This window comes from Colobus angolensis, unplaced genomic scaffold (genome assembly GCF_000951035.1).
Source record: "Colobus angolensis palliatus isolate OR3802 unplaced genomic scaffold, Cang.pa_1.0 Scaffold130, whole genome shotgun sequence".
NCBI lineage: Eukaryota > Metazoa > Chordata > Mammalia > Primates > Cercopithecidae > Colobus > Colobus angolensis.
Genome location: NW_012114253.1, coordinates 2,122,613 through 2,135,484, shown reverse-complemented (window position 1 = coordinate 2,135,484; position 12,872 = coordinate 2,122,613).

The following is a 12,872-nucleotide window of genomic DNA, read 5'->3' as shown; positions in this document are numbered from 1 at the left end:
GTTTAAACTCAGTTCTGAAGTAGGAGTTATCCAGGTGAAAATTGGGCTGAAGTGTGTTCCAGGCAGAGAAAGCAGCATATGGGAAAGCTGTGGACTAGGAAGGCTCTTGATGAGGAGGGACAAAGTAGCTGCAGTTCAGGAGCTGGGGAAAAAGGCAGAAAGTGAAACTAGAGATGCAGGCAGAAGCCCAATCCTGCAGAACCTTATAGGCACAGTGAGGTTAAAATGCACCTATCTGGCATACAGCTTTTCAAAATATGTCCCGCTCCATCTGCTTTTTCTTAAAAGACATCTTATGAGGCAACTGTGCTATAAGGAAAGATTGATAAACTAGAAGACAGAATGCTGTATTTGTTCATTTTGTGCTCTGTAACAGAATACCACAGACTGGGGAACTTATAATAAATAAAGGTGTTGGCTCACAGTTCTGGAGACTGGGAAGTCCAATGTTAAAATGCTGATGTCTGGCAAGGGCCTTCTTGCTGCATCAAAACATGGTGAAAGAGCAAGGAGAGGGTGAGAGACAGCAAGAGGGGGCAAACCCACTCCCTCAATAACAAACCTACTCCCATAATAACAACATTAGTCCATCCATGAGGGTGGATCCCTCAAGACCTAAACCACCTCTTAGAAATTCCACCTCCCAATACTTTCAAAATGGCAATTAAATTTCAACATGAATTTTGAAGAAGACAAACATTTAAACCATAGCAAATCCCTAAATCCATTTCAGCAAATAATTAAATTTCACCAACCTAGGTTTTCTTATCTATAAAAGGAAATAATAATCCCTATACACTACAATATATATTTCAGGCATGGGATGAGTACAAAGTGAGTCAGTATGGGAAGGAGCACTATAAAATGACAAGCGTTCTATAAATATAAGGACTATGATACTGAGGTGGTGATATGCCTACACCCCATGTTTTTGGTCACATATTGTGTTTGGATCCATCTATCCCAGTAAGAATCATAGATGATTTCATCATTCCTGTTGCCGTGCCCATGGATTCTCCCCATCCCAGATAAAAAAAATTTTGCCCACTTCTTACTGAGCAACAGATAATTAACACCGTAACTTCTGTGTTGCACTTTTTAAAGCGTTGTTTAGCATTAAGTGTTTCATCATCTGATTCTGCATTCATTCAACAAATTTTTGTGCATCTACAAGTGCGTCAGGCACCATCCTAGGTACTGAGGATGTGATCACAGACAAGACAAAGTCCTTGCTCTGTAATGGAAGAGACAGATACGAAAAACTTCTGTAAATGTAATGTCAGGCAGTGACAAATGTTATGAGGAAACAAACAGCTCAACAGGAAAACAGGGAGTGATGGAGTGAAATATTGTTCATTTCAAACAATGGTGTTACAAATGAACTAATTACCAAGGAAGAAAAATTGTAGTCAGTGTGCAATGTTTAAGAAAAGCCAAGAAACTATTATTTCAGCACCTCTCTCATTAGTTCAACTCTTTCATACACCAAAGATATTGGTCATTTATTGTGATGTGGGGTGTTACTCTGGTAGGGTGCAAGGAGACAAGATAAAAATTATCAACTTTTCTTCAAAGGGATCACTGTATAGTTGGGAACATCACGAAAATGCACAATGCTACAGAACATTAATTTTGCTTAGTGCCATGTGCAAGACAGATACCTGTATTCTTCCCTTGCCAGTCTCTCCCACCATGCCTGACCACCCTTGGCTCTCTATATCCTCACCCCTAGGAACGCCTCATTTTTTTCACTTTCTCTCTTAAAAGTTCATGTCCTTCCTGTTTCAGGACTTTTGCTCATTTTGCTCCCCCAGCCTGAAATACTCCTCGTCTCTTCCTTTACCAACTTAATTTAGTTTTCACTGAGATGCCATTTCTTTAGGGAACCCTGCCATAGGCTGCTCAGACTAAGTCAGTGTAACAGTTAACTATAAACAATAATGCTATGTAACAAATAGCACAAAAAAAATCTCAGCAACTGACAACTTAAGCATTAATCAACTCCCAAATGTGCAGATTAGCTAGAAGTCAGCTGGCCTGGATTGGGATTCGCTGGGCAGCTCTGCTAAGCTTGGCTAGCCTCTCTCACTCATCTTCAGGGATGAGGGGTCAGCCAATCGGGGCTCCTAGACTCCACTTAGCTAAGGCAGTGCAGCTGGGATGGGTCTGTTCCACAGGCCTCTCATCATCCTCATGGGACTAGCAGGCCAACCAAGGCATGTTTTCAAGGTGATGGCAGAGGAACAAGAGAGCAAATGGGAACACACTAAGACCTGTCAAGGCCCATGCTTAGAATTAGCTCACTGTCACCTCCACTTCATCTTACTGGCCAAAGCCAGTAACATGGCCAAGCCCAAAGTCAAGGGGTTGTGGAAATAAACTTTGATGTTATGGAAGAAACTTCAAAGTCACATGACAAGTTTGAGAATGCAAGGAGAGGTAAAGAATAGAAGCAGAAGATGCATTTTACCATAATCAAATTCCCCTTCCCACCATCTCCAAGCACCCTAAACTTCTTCACGGGGCTTGCCACACATAAAATCATGTAACAGGATATGAATTTGTTTGTTTGACGTTTTATTTTCTCACTAGATAATAAACTCCACAAGGGTAGAGAATAAGTTAGGATTATTTCTAACATGACATATAACACAGCACTTGGCACATAATAGGTGCTCAGTTTATATTCATTGATTGAATGAATGAATGGTAGAAACATTAATGGGAGGCATTCACAAGAAGGAGAAATAATTTCTGCATGAGTTGAGCAAGGCAGGCTTCTTGGAGGAAGGGGCTATGAGTTAAGGATTAAGTACATTTCTCTTCGGCTCACTTTACTCTCTCTGATTGGTTTCAAAGCAGAGACTGGAGTTTACATCTCTTTATTCCAAACAACAGGAGGCTTGCTACTTCCCCCACCCTCCCTTTTGTGGGTGGTGGGAGGCCTTTGGGAGGGTCCAGATGGTGGCTGAGGATGCCCTGGACTGAAGCCACAAAATCTATGGATTCTCCATTCATGCCCTCTCCGGTTGCCACTTCACCTTCAGCATCCCAGTCCTGCAATCCTTTCTCCACATGGCAAGCAAATTGATTTTGTGAAAAACTTGGTATCAAAAGTGGCTTCCCATTTTCCCTAGGATTGTGTTTGAAGTCCAGGCAGGCGTCAGAAGCGTTCAAACCAGAGCAATTCTGTCTTAAATAGGAGCTGGGTAAAATGAGGCTAAGACCTACTGGGCTGCATGCCCAGATGGTTAAGGCATTCTAAGTCACACGATAAATTAGGAGGTCAGCACAAGATACAGGTCATAAAGACCTTTCTGATAAAACAGGTTGCAGCAAAGAAGCTGGCCAAAACCCACCAAAACCAAGATGGCCACTTGAGTGACCTCTGATATTCCTCACTGTTACACTCCCATCAGCACCATGACAATTTACAAATGCCATGGAAACATCAGGAAGTTACCCTATATGGTCTAAAAAGAGGAGGCAGGGAAGGGAACATCATATACCGGAGCCTGTTAGTGGGTGGGGGAGGTGGGTAGGGGAGGGATAGCATTAGGAGAAATACCTAGTGTAGATGATGGGTTGATGGGTGCAGCAAACCAGCATGGCACAGGTATACCTATGTAACAAACCTGCATGTTCTACACATGTATCCCAGAACTTCAAGTATAATAGAAAAAATAAAATAGAATAAAAATTAAAAAGGGAAGGCATGAATAATCCACCCCTTGTTTAGCACATCATCGAGAAATAACCATAAAAATAGGCAACCAGCTCTGTCTGTGGAGTAGCCGTTCTGTATTCCTTTACTTTCTTAATAAACTTGCTTTCACTTTACTCTGTGGACTCACCCTGAATTCTTTCTTGTGCAGGATCCAAGAACCCTCTCTTGGGGTCTGAATCAGTCTCCCTTTCCTGTAACACAAGTATGGCCTACAGCAGCCTCAGCAGCCTCAGGCATGGCACCTCCACCTCCCTCTTAGACCTCATCTCCTTTTCTGTGCCCTGCCTTTCACCATCTAAGCGTCAGCAATCCTGTACTACCTACAATTTCTAGAAAACATCAAGCCATTTCCTGCCTGGGCCTTTATTCACACAGCCTCCTCTGCTTAGAACACCCTGCTCCACTCTCCCCGCCCTCACCACTGGCTTCCAAGGCCGTACTCATTCATTATATCCTCTGGAAAGTTTTGCCTGACATCTGTAGAAAATTGGTCTTCTCCCTCCTTCATTTCCACCTCTCAGACTTCTATTATAGTGCATGAAGTACTGTTTGAGAGTGTTCATTTCTATGATGAAGTGGTTAAGATGAGGAATTTCAAATGTCAGCTGTGCCACTTGCTTGTGTTAGATGACAGCCCTTTCTTCACAACATATCGGTGAAATAGATTAAAAGCACTTGGAACATTGCTGGCACAGGGCGAGTGGTCATTAAGTGTCAGCTATTGTTTTCTTTTTTCTTCTTCCTTCATTGTCAATGTGTTTCCTTTCTTGCCTAGGCTGCTAGGAACCTCTGAGAAAATAATAGGGATAGTCAACGCATCTATAATCTCCTCCCTGGTCAGGGAGTGCTTTTTGTCCAGAAAGGGCACATTAAATCAATAATTTTACAACTAAGCAGTGAACTATAATGTTGATGGCCACTGTGAATAAAGAGTATAAGTGCTATGAAAACATATAGCTTGGGAAAATTAAACTGTGGGAGGGGTGGTGTGGTAGGCAGAGTAACAGCCCCCAGAGACGTCCCTGTACAAATGCCAGAACCTGTGCATAAATCATCTTAACATGGCAAAAGGGACTTGGCAGACGTGATTAAGTTAAGGATCCTGGGATAGGGAGATGACTCTGGATTACCACGGTGGGTCCTCATGTAACCACAGGGGTCCTTGTACATGAAAGAGGGAGGCAGGGGCATCTGTGTCAGAGTGAGAGGACATGAGAAAGATTTGACTGGCCACTGTGGCTTTGAAGATGGAGGAAGGGACCATGAGCTCAGGAGTGCAGCAGCCTCTAGAAGCTGAAAAAGGCAGAGATGGCTTCTTCCCTAGAGCCTGCAGGGGAAGTACAGCTTTGCTGATGGACGCCCTGATTGTAGCCTTGGTGAGACCCACTTTACACTTGTAATGTCCAGAACTGATAATAAATAGAAGATAATAAATGTGCATTGTTTTCAGACAACGAGTTTGAGGTTATTTGTTACAGAAATTGTAGGAAACTAACACAGGTGGTCAGCTCAATGCATTTTTGGGAGAAAGAGAAGAAGAGAGAGAGGAAGGGAAGAGGGGAGGGAAGAGTTTAAACCTAGGGAGATTGAACCAGTAGAAGGAGATGGTCTCTAGGGTCTGCTACAAGCTAATAGCTTCAGATGCTGTTTGTGGGAAGGAAAGCCTCATGTCAGTCAATATTTACTCAAGGGGAGTCTTGGCCTCTGTGCTGTTCCTCACGCTGCTTTATTATGAGCCACCTTTAGCCTTCATTTTAAAACACTCAAAATCAAACACACTGCTGGCCCCAGGGCTCCTGCAAACATATGGAGTTGAGATCCCCATGGACACAGAAGAAACATTTTAAATGTAGATTAATACTTTAATATGAGCCCAGCTCCAGCACAGTAATCCTTCATGCCACGTAGCAGACCCCAGGGGAAGCTGTGATTGGTTTGGTGGGATCACCTAGTCATCTCTGTACACAGAGTCTGCACGACTGTGCCCTGTACTGCCTGACAGTTAAAACGGGATGGAGCTGAGCCAAACTTTGTTACTCAGCCTCTGCCCTAGATTCTTCTGGGTGCCTCCCTGGCCAGGCCCATGGAAGAGGGGATAAAGGCAAAGTCCAAGTTAAGAGCCAACAGTCATGTGCCACAGTGTCCTGGGATATTCACATACCCTAGCGAGGCTTGTTTGATCTGGTTTCTAAAGTTTCTCTTCAGAAAAACCAATATAATCCTCGAATTCTCTCTCTTTCTGCAACAGCAGAAGTTGCTGTCTGGATGGAAAGGCCTCATTCCTTTTTTAAAAAAATGTTTTATTTTTATTTTAAGTTCCAGGATACATGTGCAGGATGTGCAGGTTTGTTACCTAGGAAAACGTGTGCCATGGTGGTTTGCTGCACCTAGCAACTCATCACCTAGGTATTAAGCCCGCATTAGCTATTTTTCATAATGCTCCCCCTCCTCCCGCTGCAGCCTCCAAGAGGCCCCAGTGTGTGTTGTTCCCCTCCCTGTGTCCATGTGTTCGCATTGTTCAGCTCCCACTTAGAAGTGAGAACATGTGATGTTTGGTTTTCTGTTCCTGCGTTAGTGTGCTGAAGATAACGGCTTCCAGCTCCATCCATGCCCCTGCAAAGGACATGATGTTGTTCCTTCTTATGGCTGCATAGTATTCCATGGAGCATATGTACCACATTTTCTTTATCCAGACTATCATCGATGGGCATTTGGGTTCTTTGTCTTTGCTGTTGTGGATTGTGCTGCAATAAACATACACGCGCATGTTTATTTGTAATAGAATGATTTACATTTTGAGGGGTATATACCCAGTAATGGGATTGCTGGGTCAAATGGTAGTTCTGATTCTAGATCTTTGAGGAATTGCCACACTGTCTTCCACATGGTTGAACTAATTTACATTCCTACCAACAGTGTAAAAACGTTCCTATCTGTCAGGGTTCTAATATCCAGAATCTACAAGGAACTTAAACAAATTTGCAATATAAAAACAACCCCATTAAAAAGTGGGCAACAGACATAAATGGACACTTCCCAAAAGAAGCCATTTATGCGGCCAAGAAACATATGAAAAAAGCTCAACATCACTGATCATTAGAGAAACGCAAATCAAAACTACTCTAAGATACCATCTCATGCCAGTCAAAATGGCGATTATGAAAAACTCGGTCCTTATTTTTGACCACACTGCCTCTTCCAGGAATGCTCCACCCAAATGGGGTATTCAGATGGTGATTCCTGTCTCTCCTCTGAGTATCAGCTTTCAGATCTCCTTAGAGAGGCCACCTCCATCTCTCTAGCTAAAGTCAACTCAGTGCAGTCCCTCTATTGTACAACAGGTTTGTCCTTCCAGGACTTGTCATTGTTAGAATGCTGTGGTGTATACAGATTTGTTTGTTTGTGGAGCTCTTGCTCCTGCTTCACCCGTTCCCACTAGAATGTAAGCCTCTTGAAAGCAGGGACCTCTTCGCTCTTGAATGTTGCTGTATCTTCAGGCCCTCAACATGTTTTGTTCCTGCCCAATAATCACATTCCCATTTCTCAACCACCGTGTTAAGGGCTGAATCGTGCCCATCCCCTCCCAAATTCATATCTTGAAGTCCCAACCTCCAGTACCTCATCATATAGCTGTATCTGGAGATACGGTCTTTAAGGAGGTAGTTCAATTAAAATGAGGTCATTAGGATGGGTCCTAATCTGATATGACAAGTATCCTTAAAAGAAGAGGAAATTTGGACATAGGCAAATACAGAGGGAAGACAGTTTGATGACATAGAAAAAAACACGGCCATCTACAAGCCAAGAGAGAGGCCTGAAATAGATCCTTCTCTCACAGTCCTCGGGAGGAACTCACTCTACTAACAGCTTGACCTTGGACTTCTAGCCTCCAAGAACCATGAGAAAATCCATTTCTGTGGTTTGAACCACCCAATCTGTGGGACTTTGTTACAGCAGCTCTAGCAAGCTCATATACAATCACCACAAAGTGGACCAGGAACTTGCAAGAAAATACTCGGTGGAATGTCCATTACCTTATCCATGAACACACTAGCAAGAAATAAGATGCCACTCTCAATCTGCATAATTTGAGGTGAGTTTAATAAAAGGACTACCTGGAAAGATGTGGGCAGGGTATGGGGCAACATAGGGAGGTTGCAGCACTGTGGGCGAGCAACAGTGGGGAATCAGTACCACCCTGGGCTGCCAGGGAGAGGGAAGAGGACAGTTAGCAGGAAGCCGAAGAGAGAGAATATTCTGTGGAGAGAGCGTTGCCTGGATAAAAGCTGTGATCTTTGGAGATTAGCCAGCTTGCAGTGATGCTGCGGGGAGGGGGGCAGGGAAATAAATACCCACACCTGACTCTCTTCCCTCCCACGCCAGGCAAGGCTCACAAATGGCAGAACTCACTGACGTGGTCCACATGGTCCAGTCTTCTGCGGCAGGAGGAGCAGGGTGAAGAGGGGTGGAGAGTGGGTCTGGAGGGCTATGTGGAAGATTTCAGCATAACACCTTCTTTCCCCAACTATTGTCAAAGCACGTCTCTTCCACTTGCTAACTCCTACAGAGAAATGAAGCAAATGCACTTTCATCTTCACCTCCCGCAGGCTAGGAATGCCATTTCTAAACAATGCTCTCAGTATTGAATTCCACTGCAGATGGCCAAATGAGTCTATTTATTGAGTTTTACCAAAGCTTTATTGACACCATGTTGGAGAAGGATAGCACAGTCTCAGTCCTGCCTCACCCGGGCTAGAGAGACTGCCTTCCCTAATTATTCTCAAGCAAGAGTAATCTACAAGTTTGATGTAAATAAGATGCATCAGAAGCTCCATTTATCAATGCCCAGGAAGACTCAGAAATAGAAAGAGTGGGTGGCTAACATTTGCTGAACACCTATTAAGTGTCAGACAGTTAACTAGCTTAATCCTGGCAAGAATTATGAAGTCAGCCCAGGCTTAATGGGTGTGGGGTTGTAGCACCAGCTATTTGTGAAGCTGAGGTGGAAGGATTCCTTGAGCCCAGAAATTTGAGACCAGTCTGCGCAACACTACGAGGCCCCTGCCTCAAAAAAATAATTATGAAGTGATATTATTATGCCAGCTTCACAGATGAGGACTCAGGCACAGCCAGCAAGTTAGCAGAGCTGGGATTGGTGCTCTGGGGCACCCCACTCTGGTGTCTTCCTCCTTCCCCATCCCAGATGCCTTTCAAGGAAATGAAATGACTCAAAAAAAAAAAAATGCTAACAAATAAGGTTAATAATAATAATAATAATAATGCCAGATACATATTGAGTATTTACCATCTGCCTAGGTACTCCGATTACATAAGTTATCCCGTTAAAGCCTCAAAACCACCCTAAAGAGGTTTATGCTATTTTATCTCCATTTTAAAGATGAGGACCTTGAGTCTTAGAGGAGTTCAAAGACTTGTCCCAGGTAAGGCCTAGGCTCTCAATTCAAACCCCAGATAACCTGGCTTTAGAGCCCAACTTCTTCATAATAATTGGAACTACAAAGAATAGAATTACAATGAACAAGAATATAGGACATGGGTGAAGAAGGGAGAACCCATGTGAGCAGAAAACCCAACAAGCACAGCAAAGGGAGGTGAGAATATGGCAAAAAGTGCTCAGGAAACCTTCCAGAAACCTGCTCTCTTGGTGTTTGGGAAGAATACAGGAGACTAACTTGGGTTTCTCAACCTCAGCACTACTGACATTTTGGGCTAATTTTTTTCTTTTCTTTTTTTTTTTTTTCTTTCACGGAGTCTTGCTCTGTTGCCCAGGCTGGTGTGCAATGGCATGATCTCAGCTCACTGCGACCTCTGCCTCCCGGGTTCAAGTAATTCTCCTGCCTCAGTCTCCCGAGTAGCTGGGATTACAGGCATGTAACACCACACCCAGCTCATTTTTGTATTTGGAGTAGAGATGGGGTTTCACCATGTTGGCCAGGCTGGTCTCAAACTCCTGACCTTAGGTGATCTGGCCGCCTCAGCTTCCCGAAGTGCTGGAATTACAGGTAGGGTTAATTTTTATTGGGATAATAAAATAATTATTGGGGGATAATTTTTATTGGATAATTTTTATGGGGGGATAACTTTTATTGGGCAGGGGTGGGATGGTCCTGCACACTGCAGGGTGTGAAGAGCATCCCTGGCCTCTCCTTTCTTACATATCAGTAGCATCTCACCTGCCCGTTTGTGACAATCAAAGATGTCTCTAGGCTCTCTTTTGGTTGAGAACCACCACTGTAGCTCACGATGAGGGTGAAGGGTAGGAGGGAAGCTCAAGGGAGAAGCTCTTCATCTTGCAGAGCCAGAAGTAAAACCTCCAGATGGAAGGGCTGACCTCCAGAAAGAAGGCAGAACCCAGGACCAGGAAAGCCACCAAGAAGATTTCGTCATTTGATGAAAGGACCATAGACTTCAGCACTGGATGGGCAAGACTCAAATCTAAATATGTCACTTATTGCTCTGCAGTGGAATGGGGGTGGCAAATTGCTTCACCTCGCAGAGTTCCGGTTTCCCAGGCTTTCAAAAGGACATAAAAATATCTACCACACAGGGTTGTTGTGGGCATCAGCTGATGTATCAGTGTTCTCTCAGATGATTGGTTGTCATTTCTCCTCCTCCCTCGTTTCTAAGACCAGCAAAGCCAAGTTCTGCAGCGGGGCTGTGTGACTGCTCTCCATCTTCCTGCATACATTTCACTCAGATGAAGTCCTTTCTCGCCCTCTAAACAGCTGGCCGAGGATGAGTCACCACCACAGGAGAGCCATATCCTAGAGAATGAAAGGGTAGGGGCATTGCAGGCAGAAAAAACTGTCTTGTAGAAGGGCACGGAGATATAGCAGAGTATGGAATATGTGGGAATGGTAAGTTGTCTGGAGCTCTTAAGCCCAAAAACTGAGGCTGAAAGATACATGGTAATCAGAGTTTGAAAGTTCTCACTGTTGTTTGGAGAACTCCTACTCATTTTCCAAGATCCATCACAAAGAAGGAAAAATAAAGGTAGTTATAGGTGGATGCAAAGCATTCAGAGTAGGGTGATCCCAGGAGCTGAGGCCAACAGGGTGTTTGGGGGACCAGCTTTTGAAAGGTCAAGCCCTTGCTGGGTTTCCCTGGACATTCCTATCCCATTGTCATCCCTAGCAAACATCATCTTCTTTGTGATAGCTATTCCAGCTCCCCCAGGTAATCTACTTAATCTCTCCTGCTCGCTTTTCTGTGCTCTGTTGTACTGTAAAAGGTTGTTCCCATGACTGACTTCTCTGCAAGGCAGTATGCCCCATGGTGGAAGCGGGGGACGTATATATTAGTCATCTGTGTATTCTACTCACCTAGAACAGAGCCTAGATGATAGGTATTGCCAGTGACCTACCCAATATCCATCCTTCCCATCTTCCTTTCCAATAGAAACCCAGGTGAGCAACGTGCTTATTTAAAGATATTTGTGTCCCAGACTCCCTTGAAGCTCAGATGCCATAGGACCCAGTTTGGGCCAGTGAGATGCAAGTTGGACTCTATAGGGTGCGCTTCTAGCAAAGCTGTTGTTTTCCTGATAAAAGGTCAACCCCAGGGGGCTCTTTGCCTTTGGCCCTCATTTCCAACCACCTTTACCCCATCTTCCCACCTGGAACCTTAGACTCCACACATAGACGTAGAACAGTCATCTTGAGACCACAAGGATGCAAGACACACTGGGGATAGCTGGGCCGGTGTCTGGAGGAATCCTGAGTCCTCAGGATCTCCTTGAGCAGCTGCAGGACTCTAGGACTTCCTTCATCTGGATGGTTGTTAGATGCAAAAAACAATTCCCAGTTTGGTTAATCCACTGGATGGGCTTCTGCTTTGTGTAGCTAAATGCTACAACTTGGCACATAACAAATGCTTTGGGAGTTTTGATGACCCAGTTGAATGGCGAGCTCTCCCTCTGTGCAGCTTAGGCCACTCAGCCTCCAGTGGCCCCATAAAGAGCCATAAGGGATCTGCAACTTTGATGGACTCCTTCTTGGGTTAAAAAATTTCAGGTATTCTCTCTTTTTGTCCCCCCCAAGACAGAGTTCCACTCTTGTTGCCCAGGCTGGAGTGCAATGATGTGGTCTTGGCTCACTGCAACCTCCACCTCCTGGGTTCAAGTGATTCTCCTGCCTCAGCCTCCCAAGTAGCTGGGACTACAGGCATGTGCCGCCACACCTGGCTAATATTTGTATTTTTGGTGGAGATGGGGTTTCATCATGTTGGCCAGGGTGGTCTTGAACTGCTGACCTCAGGTGATCTACCCACCTCAGCCTCCCAAAATGCTGGGATTACAAGCATGAGCCACAGCGTCCAGTATCTCTCTATCCTCAATATAGCAAGGACTCCAAGGCTTTCTACTTTTGGGAACCCTTCTTTCTTAGAAGAGGCTAATTTTGGAGACCATTTCTAACTAGTTGATATACATTTTGGGGAAATCTGTGAAACTGTGGCGTGGGTAGCAGCATTGACTTTGGAATTGGTTGGACCATTTGCCTTTTCTTTCTTTCAGCAAATACATATTGATGGGCTGGAGGTGTGTGGGCAAAAGCAGTCCTCCTTAAGGAACTTACAGTGTAGTGGAAGAGCAGAGCTGCACTGATGAGTGACTGATTATAAAGGGAGATAAGTAACACATACAGAATGCCAGAGTGTACAAAAGGACTCTTCTGGTGTTCAGAGAAGGCTTCCTGGAGGAAGTGGCACTTAGACTGACATCAGCCAAGTGACCTGGATTCAAATCTCCATCTGTCACTTACTAGTTGATATGCTCCGGGCAATCATTTAACCTCTCTAGGCTTCTATTTCCACAATCGAAATGTCAAATTTCCTATATTTCCCTCTTGTATTTGTGAAGCTTAAATGAGACAGTGTTCATGGTGCCTGGCCCACAGGAAGCACTTCTTAGACTGTCGGTCACTCTTACGTTTTGTTTCAGACCAAGTTCCTGGCTTCTCCGGCCTGGAATTGGTGTCCTCAACACCAGTGCTCAGGGTGGCTCAGACATTGTTGATCTCTGCCAGTTCAAACCTGTGTAGACGGCTCAGAAGATCATATGCTGGGGAGGATGAGAACAAAGGCTTCGGGCAACAGTAAAAGATCATTAAGTCCCCAGAGCCGACCC